The following is a 12,170-nucleotide window of genomic DNA, read 5'->3' as shown; positions in this document are numbered from 1 at the left end:
TCTTGGCAGCTCCTAAAGAAAAGCTTCCCTGGCTCTTTTGTAGAATGAAATAAAATCTGATGATTATTGGCTTTTCTTTCCACGGTCAAATCAGATTTTAAAGTTCAACAAAAAATATTATTTATAAAGACTATACACCTTCAGGTTTCTTTAGGGACTAACCAGAGTTGAAGCAATGACATTTGTAGATACCACAACCAAGACATGGTGTCTATTTCCTAAAAGTTTGGCAGAAGGGCCTTATTCTAGCAAGATTACGCTTACAAAGCTGCACTCTCAGAAGACTTTGCAAGGAGAAGACAGTGAAAGCCTCTCCTGACCTCATGCCTGACTTGAATCTAGCAGGCCACATTTGGAGTTTTTTCAAAGGGGAAAGCTGGAAGAAAAGTCTGGTAAAGAAAGTGAAAGAAATGTCTGTCAAAACGCAAAACATTATTACAGAGAAACAACAATGTCCTTTATGTCAGGAAGCCTGTCAACTGAAATTCAAAGTAAACACACAAAAAAAATGTAAACCTAAAATAGCAGTTCAATAAGATCCGAAGACTCTCAAATCTTCTTTTCTGGTTTGTTCAGGCGACATGGTGATATAGTTGTTTCTTAATTTTACATTATACTTAATCTCAACTAGAATTCATGTGAAAGTGAAGTGACTGTTCTTTTATAGATAATTTTTTTTACTCATAAAAATAATTGCATTACAGGCGCTTACGAATATTGCAATCCCCTATTTAAACCACAAGGAGTGAACAACAAAGAACTAACTGAGCCTTATGAAACACCAGGGGAAAGTCTTTGCGAGAAAACGGGTTTTCCACCTGCTGCCTTACAAAGAGGAAAAGGTATAACCAATGAATAAATATGCATGGGCTCCCAGCTGTTGCACCTTAGAGAGCAGCCTGGATGTGGCTGATTTGCATCAAATGAAAATAGAAATCCATGAACAAAAGTAAAAGATGACTATTTGACACCAGATGAATAAAGGTAGAAAGATCTTAGGTACGGCACAGTTTCCTGCCTGTAGATTGCAAAAGAGATTCATTCTGTCCTGTGCAAACTGACAAAGCATGTGGCATGCTAATATTGTGCACCGTTTAAAATAAAACCTCTCTACTTGTTTCTTGCGTAGGGCTATTTTCTGAATTGTATAAAAGATCTTGATCCACTTTGTGACAGGCTGAACTATAACTATTTGCAATAATTATGTCTAAGGTCAGATTTTGACATTGACATAGCCACTTCTCACTGAGATGGTTTAGTAGAATGAATTTAAAAAATCCAATTAAAAAAAACCCTTTTTGCCATTCTTTTTAGAGAACATTTCAAGCATTTCTAAAAAAAAAACATGATTTATAAAAAGTTCATGGAAGAGGTCTGAACAGTTTAATAACTAAAACTTTACAAAACAAGAAGTACGCTGTAATACATTTTTTTATGATCCCTCAATCATAGCTATTAAACATTCAGAATGTTTTAGTACTGTATTTTATGAAATTCCTTGTGCCCTTGGTAAACTGTAAATAACACTTTATAACAAATATTTTGCAACAAAACGCTGCACCCCAAGGATAATAGTAATGCAAGGGTAGTAAAAAAAAAGAAGGAAAAAAAAGACATAACAGTAAAATAATGCATGAGTTAAAATCTCTATTTTTTACATCAACCAACGGGTTAGGTTGGTTCTTTAAAGCCCAGATGACTCCAGAAGTCTTATATAGACTTGTGGAAAAGTCTTATATAGACTTGTGGAAAAGTCTTATATAGACTTTTCCACAGTTTTGAGGCAACCAGGGAGACATTTGTTTAAAACATCCTGTCTCATGTTGACTGAAAGGACAGAGAGTCTTTAAGGCCCGATAAAAGACAAATGCAGTGTTGGGTAAAAGTAAATTCCAGGGTTTCCCCCAGTGTATTATAAGCCTGGCGGGCCTCCAGGCCCCCAGCAGGCTGAGCATTGCTTATTTATTTAAGTCTTTTTAAAATGTTTGCATTTTTTAAGACTTTATATTTGGTGTTCAGGTGTTAATTTTTCAATAACACATTATTATCAAGTGACATTTTCAAATTTCTTGTCAAAAAGTTTTTATTCACAAGTAGGACGAGCCGCTGCATAGATGACTGCCCTAGCACCCAACCACCAGACTTACCCAGTTTTCTGGGGGAAACCTTGAATTCTGATAGTATTTCCTAGTAATCCTCAGAACTATTTATCATCTGCTTCACTTCTCTGTAAACATTCCTAAAACTTTCTCACTTTCTATTCCTAATCTCACGGAGAAACAATAATTCCACAACCAAAAATTACAGATGGTAAAGCAGAATTATCTATTTGGTTAGACTTTTTAAACCGTTTTCAATTTTTACCCCTTTTTTGAACACTCTGAACCATTCTCTGTCAACCCGTCCTCACTTTACTCGTTATCGGCCGTGTCTACTTTCACCATTACACAGCTGTACTATTGTATGATTGGGAGCCCAGGCTGTCCAGATAACATTCTTCCAGGCCACCTGTATTCAGCTGATGAAGCAGAGTCTTCTGTAATTTCTTAAGTCTTGTGAAAGGTGCAGCGGACTTCTTAAATCACTGCAGTCTGTTTGTTTGTTTGTGCTTGGGGAAAAACTGAGTTCCCATCATTGGCAAAGCAAAATGCAGCTATTTGGTTGGGGGAGTCACATTGAAGTTCCATATTCTGGTTGCTTTATCAGTTTCACACACACTACTTATATTTTTAATCATCTTTATATTAGCACTTTTAAAAGAAATATGTTATACAAATGCCTAAGGTGAATTTATGGATAACTTCAAAGTAATATCTAAAAGTTTAAAGAAACTCTTAACATCAAACACCGCTGTAGACATTTTACTTCAGGAGATCATATTTGTTGTTTATTAAGTGTAGATCATTTGCATATTAAACCCTCCATCCTCCTTGCTTTCTTCTCAGTCTGTCATGTCACATCAAATCATACTGCGAACGGCAAACAAGTCAGCATTTCATTCACTTAATGAGAGTTGCTGGTGCCCCACTTCCATGTTAATAAAAATCCTATGCTAATTAATGTTTTAAGCCAGTTGATTAAAAGTAAGTGTGCTAATAAGTGTTTATTTACAGCGCCCGAGTTGAGACTAAACAACATGCGCACAGGTCAAAACTGTTCCACCCTCATTAGACAAAGATCTATCAAACTTTAGCCATGCTGGTCCATCACAGGCTGTGACTCACAGAGCAGATGCTTCTTCATCACTGTAAATTAGGTGGAGTGAAGCCTATTTCTTCTTCTGTTTCATTAAAAGATAAAGCAAATAATGAACACTTGCTTAGGGATAGCCATTATGTTAAATTATGTCCTAATGAACTGGTGCTTTCTACAGCTTGTGATGTAAATGTAAATCCAGGATGTTATTTATTGTTTCTCCTTTTTAAAATAGCTTAAGCTCATGTGTTGTAGAATGGAAGCAAACTGTAATGTTTCAGTCTTCCCACAAATAATTACTTGGTTTCTTACTTTTGACCTGCAGCACATGAATGTTAGTTTCAAAGCCGTAAGTTACATACACAGAGATATTTTTTTTATTAAAATGAAAAAAATATATATATATATTTTTTAGATATTTTAGGATTATCAAAATTCTTTGTACTTAAATGCAAGAATGAGAGATTTCTTTTTCTTTTTGTACCTTTAAAGTCAGAACCATATGTATATTTTCCTTATTTAGGTCATATTTGGGCCGTTCTCACACCTGTTTAGCTGTGGCTACAAATTTTCTGTGGACTAAGATGAGGTTTTGTGATGACCATTACAACATTTGTTGTCATCAAGCCACGTTGTTAATCATATCGCCCAGTGTTAAACTTCCTGAAACATTATTTTCCCCTATTTTTTTCTTCCAAATGTAATGATGGTCATTGACTGTTGACCAAACATCTTCATGCTGTATTGGTGTAAGGAATCGTTGTTCTGAGTGGCTTTTCAGTCCAATTCTACGGTGGCCCAGAATGGCCAACAAAATCACAAGCCCCAACATCACATCAAAAAGTCACAACAGTAACAAGGAATGCTAAGACGTAAGTTATACATTGCCATCTTCACCTCAGCTTCATTTTGTCTGTTGTGATTTTTTGCTGCCATGCCGTTTTGTCTGGAGTGTTGTGGCGTTTTTGTTGACCCTTCCAGGCCACCGTACAAGTCTGCACAATCTTTTCACTGTGGCTAACATCCCTCTTTCACCAACTTCATAGAGTGTTGACGAGGTTTTTTACTGTTCTGTGCCTGATCTGCACCTTTCTCATCAAAACGTCAAACATTTGACACAGAACCTGTGATGAATTAAACCCCTTCCTGCATGTGAAAATAATTAGCAAGGAAGAAACATGCTTAATATTTTAAAATACATCTCTAATGTTGTGAATTAACTGGTCAGAAGCTTATAAAACCATGACAGCCCCTAGATTTTCTCAAAATGTTTCAAGGAATAGTGATTGTAGTGTATATAAAACTCAAGAAAACAATTGTCCAAAGAAAATACCATATCATTCTGGCATGATCTACAAGAGGAAAAAAGTTTCTTTGATAAACTTCCTCAGTTAATCATCTATAGTTGCAGTCTTACTGGTTCATGCTGTGCTAACTCCAGTAACTTCCCAACTACATATCATAGATTTTCTGAAAGGAAACTCTGGGTTTATCATCTCAACTCTCCAAACTCTACCACCATTTTGGATAAGAATGTTAAATATAATATTGCTACAAGTGAAAAGTATGACAAGGTAGCTTATTACAGTACCTTTGCCTGGAGTAGAGTGACAGAAACAAATGTGCTCATATCTCAGTTGATTTTTTTTTTCTCAACAGAACTGTCCAAACTCTGGCTTGTGCAAGAGACATTGACATATAAAGCAAGATTGATCAGAAATTCAAAAATCTTTCTAAGTATGGTGAATACACCACAACCAAGCACAGTGTTGCCACTCAGAAGGCAGTTATTTTCTGTATTAGTGAGGTGTTAAAAACTGACATCAAAATAAATATAAAGGTAAAAGAAGCTCTTTTAAGGGAAACAACTTCTACAGAGACATTTTAATTATTGACTCAACCTGCTACTATAAGGGGAAAAAAACAATTTTGGTTGATAACAAGGCTAAACATTTTTGAAGTATCTTATCCTATTGAGTTATCATAGAGCATGCTGGTTTCGGTAATGTTGAGTTAAGGGTACACTAAGACTCTTCCATTTATATTGATCACTTTTTCTATTTTTTACTGCTTCTGCTTTTGCATACACACAGTGTGACATCACCTCTACTCTTATCAAGGACTGCTCAGAGTTGAAAGCCTATCGTTTTCTTTAACTGTTATATTTTCTGATAAATCTAGAGGCCGCCAGTAGTGGCAGTTTTTATACTAGCTATAATATAATGTATTGTTGCCATAAGTAAATAAAGATCAGGCTACGGTTTACCAAATTAGGGTAAAATAAGTGTTTTTAACACATACTACTCTGTACTAGGAAGCTTACTCACATGATAGGATTATTACTAATGTATATATATATATATATATTTTCCCCTGAAAACAACACGTAATATAGGGTGAAAAATCTTCAGAGAACAATTCTAAGTGCAGCAACGAGGGGAAAAAACCACTCCACAAATGTTCAGTTCAAGTCTTTGCATTATTTATTTGCTGAAAGCAAAACAAACATTAACATATCAAATATTAACATAAATTCTCATGAGACACTCATACCACACTAGAACTAAAAAGGGCAATTTAACGCCACATTTGAAACTCGAGTGAATTTCTCCCAGAACCAGTGTGCGGTGTGCTCCGATGGAAGAGATGGTATACCTAAACTAGCTAAATTTATGAAAAATAATAACCTGCTTTTTAAAAATTTAATAATTAACTTGAATTGTTTGAGATATAAAAAAAATATATTGAAACTGTATTAAACTTTTTGCAGTAGAATCTGGTGCTGTCTTTTATATGTAGGTAAAATTAGACATGATGATCAAGAATCTAGTTTCAAACTGAATCATAAAACCTTTCCATCACTTTTGTGTTTTCTCCAGATTTGTGGTGTAGGTCACATCTCTTGACTTCTTTTATGTTCTGATATCATCACTAATTAAACAAGACACAATTCAAAACAAGCTGTTCTGGGATGGTAGTAATGAAACACATTCTTTTTATGATTTTTCTGGCTCCACAGGGATTACTTTCTTTGTCCGCAGGTCTTTTGTTTCCCCCAGAAATAATCAGCCGACATGCACACATAAAGGAAAAGATGACCTTCTGTTACCATATTATTCAAAATAGATAACGATTCCTTTCATGCTTGGAGGGAAATTCTGCCTGTTTACCTTTGGTCCGATGCCTTTTTGCATTTGAGCATCTTATTGATCCAAAGCTGAGCTGATTTGTACCCGATAATAAAAGAATTCAGAAAATCCCTCAGGATTGCAAGTATTGAGAAGGCCATTCTTCACGTTCTTAAGCACATTCATCTTTGTAAATAATATAAATGAAACCTGAAAGGAGCCAAGTCTTTCTTTATTTAACTTTATTTTGTAGGTTTACAATGACAAATTCTAGTAGCCTAGTCAGTGGTGAAAAGATTTCCATTTTATTATTGTTATGCCAAATATTCATATCACTGATATCTCACTTGGTGTCACCATTTGTGAACAGCGTTAATAGCTCTGACACACTGTTGCTTTTCTTCATTTCATTTCAATGACACAGGAATAATAATGTCCTACTAATGCCTTGTCACATATTTAACAATGTAGCATTTAAAGTTTGATCAACAGATAAGCCAGGATAGTGCATTTTTCTAAAATCCAGATGGATATGTACTATAGATCACACGCGCCATGTAAAAGAAGCTGAGAGTTGCAGGAATAAAGCTATGTTGTCTGAATTGAAGATCTTTTTTCCTTACTTCAGCTAATGATCATGTGACCTTTTACAGACATTGACATTTCCAACATGGACAGTTGATCGTTAAACATGGCAAATGAAAATAAAAAGTGATGTAACATGATGGTTAATGTACCATTTCCTGATGAACTTGTGCATTGAATTCAACACCATTAATCCTAATTCAGAATAGGAACAATCATACTTTAAAGACATGACTGGATGTCATGTTTTACAAAGTTCCCTTCATTTGCTTTGTTTTCCCAACAAGCTGAACTTAAATTACCAGCTTCCCATATGGAAAGGTTAAACATCATCTGAGCAAAACCTTTATGGAGGACACAGGTTGAACTAGAAATGTGTCATTTCTAGAAAATAAAAGCTTTCTTTTTTATTTATGTGACTTGCAAAGAAATATGAATAGAAAAAAGTGTTGGTAACATTATTAATTTGACCATGTGTCACTATCAATTTTCATTGCAGCTATGGTCAGCTCCATTTTTTCATAATATCTGAATTCCTCCCACAGAATATAGTGTGTCTAGTGAGAAAAATAAAGTTGTAGGTTGTGCAGCATAGATATCTTTTAATCACAATAGTGCCAACTAATCCAGCTTGTGAAATAATGTCCAATATTTGAGTTTGGGCCTAAATCTCTCTTTTTTAATCTGAAGTACTTGAAACCTTAAACCCAACCTTTTTCTGTTTCGTACTTTCTCCAGTATTTTTTTAAATGTATTTTGGAAGTATAAAAGCTTTCAAGCAAAATTCATTCATACATACTACTGTATCCCAACCATAAGAAATTCACAATATGTCTAAAATATATTTATTTTCTACATTAATAAAGTAAACATTAAAAAGAGTGAAGGCAGAACCTGCTTTGAATGTCTGATAAAGCTTGTTTGACCACACTGGGAGAGAGAAATTGGGGAAAGTGGGAGGGCTGGTGCTTGACACCAGTTTGAACTCTTTCAGGGGAGTGATTGCTACAGGCCTTTTCTTTTATTTTTATTTTTTAACGCAAAGATAAAAGATTTGAAACCAAGCTAGAGCCAGGCACTAAATGGAATAAAAGGGGGACATTTTCAGAGGACAGAGAGGAGTAGAGATACAGCTGATTAAGACATGATAAGCCTTAATCTTCTTTTAATCAGTTTCCTTTCACTCATTTGCAAGTCCACAATGCAACAGTCTTACTGTGGGAGACTCTCTTAATTCAGCAAATATACCATGGCAGTAAGAAGTGTTGCGAAGTAATTCTAGTTGCCAGTAAGAGCAGCCCTAAAAATGAGGCTCTCTATCTGTCTAGACATAATATGCTGTTTAATAGAAATATTCATGTCAGGTTTTCTAGTTGAAATCATATATTTGCAATGAACTTACTTCCTCTATAGTAGAGTCATAGAAAACCAAGAGACTTGGTTATTTTCACATCTGAAAATGAGTATAATTTGTTGTCCAACATTCTCAGAAAAAAAAGAAAAATATTGTCAAATGTTGATTAGAGAGAAGAAAACAAGAGGATAGAAAAGTATGATTTTCAATACCTTGACATGGAAACCAACCCAAAAAGTGTGAACGTAACAAAACTACCATTTGAAATGGACTTAGCCAATAATCAGTTCCAGACTGATCAAAGCTCTACAGTTACCTACTCGATCAGTTAGACTGCTATTTTATGGCAAGATGTCAACAAGAAACCAGCACAGTTATGCGACAACTTCACGTGATAAATGATTTGTCAAAGAACTGGTTGGTCAAAACAGAAATGACCCATTTTGTCATTTCTTTCTAATTCTGATAAAAGCAAAAATTTTCTTTTAGGGTCCAGACAGTTAGCAGAAGAAAACTAAATTTCATGCACAGTGTACTTTGAAGCTTAGTGGCTGAGGCAGTGTGTTATGGAGATGGTGTTGCAGACTTTGGTATTATTGCTTTGCCTTCTACTTGTGCTTCATCCCTATGGCATAAAGAAAACCTTTTAATACCCATTTTTTTTATTCTGTATTTTCATAAATTACATCAAATAAGGCACTGATTGAAATGAATGGGTTATGACTTAGATTATTACAACTTACTAGTATGTGCAAGATGGCCATTTTAAATTTTGGTTAGTGTTGGTTGTAAAATTTCAACTTTCATAGTTGCCAAAGAATATTTCAGGGAAAATCTAATTAGTTTTCTCTCAAACTGGCCTAGTTAATATAATTTTGGTCTAAAAAATATATTAACCCTAGTAAACATGATAGGCATATGGCCAGAATACTTTTGAGAATATGTATGCCTGCATTATGCGGTATCCAAATAAAACTACTTGACATATCTTCCATTTTAAGTTTGGCTCTCAAAAAGAAAAACTTTTAAGTGGAAAATGTAAATCAAGCTTTTCTCCGACCTGACATTTTTAATAGGATATTTGAGACATTTTCTTTCAGTGACAGACAACTTTAAACCACTTCTCTGCAGCTGAAAACATCAATTATCTTCTCTAAGGATAACATAAAACACACGGTGAAATTGTTTTTTAGCATTATTAGCTGAGCTTTAAGGTAACCTGCAAAATGATTGACAGACTACGTGAAAAGGAAACGTATTCATGCTGAAAATCGAAACTGTAGTGATTTTGGAATACATTCTTTCATGACAGAACCACACACTAACTCAGAAGTTAAGCTAGCATCATAAAGATTATTAGTGTTGAAAACAAAACCGCTTAATGTTTTCTGCATGAACTTTAATGGTTTTTAGACCAATAATTTTCAAATTCAGGCCTCACAGTCCGATGTCCCGCAACTTTTAGATGTGTCTCTGGTCCAACACACATGAATAAAATGGCTGAATCACTTCTTGAGTTTACAGTCACGTTCTCCAGAGTTCTGCTAATGAGTCATGCAGTCCTGAATCCATGTAACCGCGCGTTGACAGTTTGACTTGAGTCCAGCCATGTAGGACCCTTAACGTTAACCAACCAATAGTCAGAAGTTGGCGCCTTATGGCACAACCCCAACTAATTTACATAAAGAGACACAAGTGCACACAGAGATGTAGAAAGGACAGGCAGAAATACATGGCGTTGGAAAAAATGTGGTAAATAATACAAAGAAAAATAAGACAGACAAAAATAACATACACAAGAATGCATTTTAAAAAGTACCAATAAAGATTAAAATTAACTGTTAAATAAGGTAATTATTACAAAGGTGATCAAATAAAGACACTAACAAAGATGTGTACACTATGCTTACGGTATAATTTAATTACTGCCAACTTTTATTTATTATTTTGATAACTGTATGCTAATTTATTGAGCATTTATTTATTTCTGTATTTTTTCTGAATTATAGCAGGATTCGTCCTCCATACTTTTGGACACATAAACGAAAGGGTTTTAAATAGTAACTGAAACCTCATAAAAATCTCTGTGCTCAAAGAAATCGATTTGTTTGTAAAAAAAAAATGCTGCGTTTAAGCAGATGGCATGAACCTCCATGCCATACCCACTAGTTAACTTCATTGGAAACTGGAGGCTCAAAATTGACTTGTGCTTCAAAAAGTTGGAAAAATATCACTTTCACATCTGTTAGTCGAAAAATATGATCATCACCAAACGTGTTGGCCTTGGCTAAGTCTTCTGCTAAAAACTGAAAGAGACAGATGAAAACTCAAGAGCTGCAGCATGGCTTGACACGGCCAATTTTAATCATTAAATATGTGAATAATTTTTCCATACACGTCTCTCTCACACTGAGCTGCTGGTGTGAAGCCCACCATATACTTGCGCAATTTCAAACCTTTAATGAGGGCAAACCGAAAGACGTGAAAAGAGACGAGAGCAAAAACCGACGAGAAAAATGACACGAGACTCGGTGCAGAAGAAAGAGGCAGGAAACAGGCGAAAGGGAGATAAAAGAAAGGACGAGGAAATGAGGATGAAAACGACAGCTCAGCGGAGGATAAGCAAGGTGGCAAGACGAATTTTGAAGATTGAGAGAGTGTGAGAAACGCAACGGTGGACAAATGAACCAGCAAGCGAGGGACAGCGGAGGAGGGCTGCTGAGAGAAAAGGATGTTGGCAGAGGGGAGATTTCTCCTCCATTACATTCTGAAAAGAGAGAAACAAGGGATGCAGGGCTGAGATAAGAGGAAGTTGATTAAAGAATCACAGCCAAAGAAAAGGAGCCTTGTATTTAGCATTCTCCTGGCAACGTGGAAGCTTATTTTCATGCCCTAGTTTGTCAAAATAGGAAGGAGCCAGAGGGTAACAGCAGTGGAGACACAGACAGCAACCATACAGAGATAGTCATGTCATGGGATTGAGACTGTGAAAAGGAGCAATCGCAAAGAGAGCTGATAAACAGAATGAGACAGTGTTTCATCTAATTATCAAGCCTCTGCCATCATTGCTTCACCACATGTCACACTTCAAGGGACAAAGTGTAAAATCCCATCGTTGTGCATATACGTTAACAATGACACAAAGAAGGTCTGAAATAAAACGTGCTCCTCTCCGCATCCTTGTGGGATGAGTTGAACCACTGACTTTGTTTTGCTGGGGGATACTGAAGCTGGGGGCTGTTCCTCTAATGGGAGGAAAAACCCAGTGTGTGGTAGTAACCCTGATAATAATTAGAGTGACTTGGAGGCAAGGCCGAGTTTTACACCAAGTTCACAAAGCACAAACAGTTCATTCATCATATTCATCATTAGTCTTTTGAGCAATCAAATTAATTGGTGGTGCCTTGTGTGAAAAAAAAAAAAACAACACCCAAGCCTTTACAATAAATACATACTTTATTGCATTGTCATTATCTCATAGTGGAATATTTAGAAAACATACAATCTTTAATTCAAGTACATTTAGTCAGTGTAAAAAAATATTTCGGATCATTATCCTTCTGAAAAACCCAATGATGACCTATTGTGAGTTTTTTCTTAACAGTCCTGGTATTTCAAGAGGTTCAACATGCTAGGCACCTTAGCAAAGTTCCCAGGGTTTGATCTTGATAGATCTTGGATTTTTACTGAACGTTGGGCATCAGGTGCCTTACACGTAGTCAGTCGTTTTACACCAATTTCCTCCCAGGATGTTTGTTACTAAAATCTTACTCTCATTTGACCAAAACATAAAGTTCCAGTTAGTCCCTATGAAGTTTTGTTGTGCGCGTTAAATGTCCAGTGTAAATTTTAAAGAAGCATTCAGTTTTTTACATGAACATCTAAAATGAAACACAATACCATCGGTC

Source organism: Xiphophorus couchianus, chromosome 17 (assembly GCF_001444195.1).
Source record: "Xiphophorus couchianus chromosome 17, X_couchianus-1.0, whole genome shotgun sequence".
Taxonomy (NCBI): Eukaryota; Metazoa; Chordata; class Actinopteri; order Cyprinodontiformes; family Poeciliidae; genus Xiphophorus; species Xiphophorus couchianus.
The sequence above is the reverse complement of the archived record's forward strand: the minus strand, read 5'-3'. Positions refer to the sequence as shown.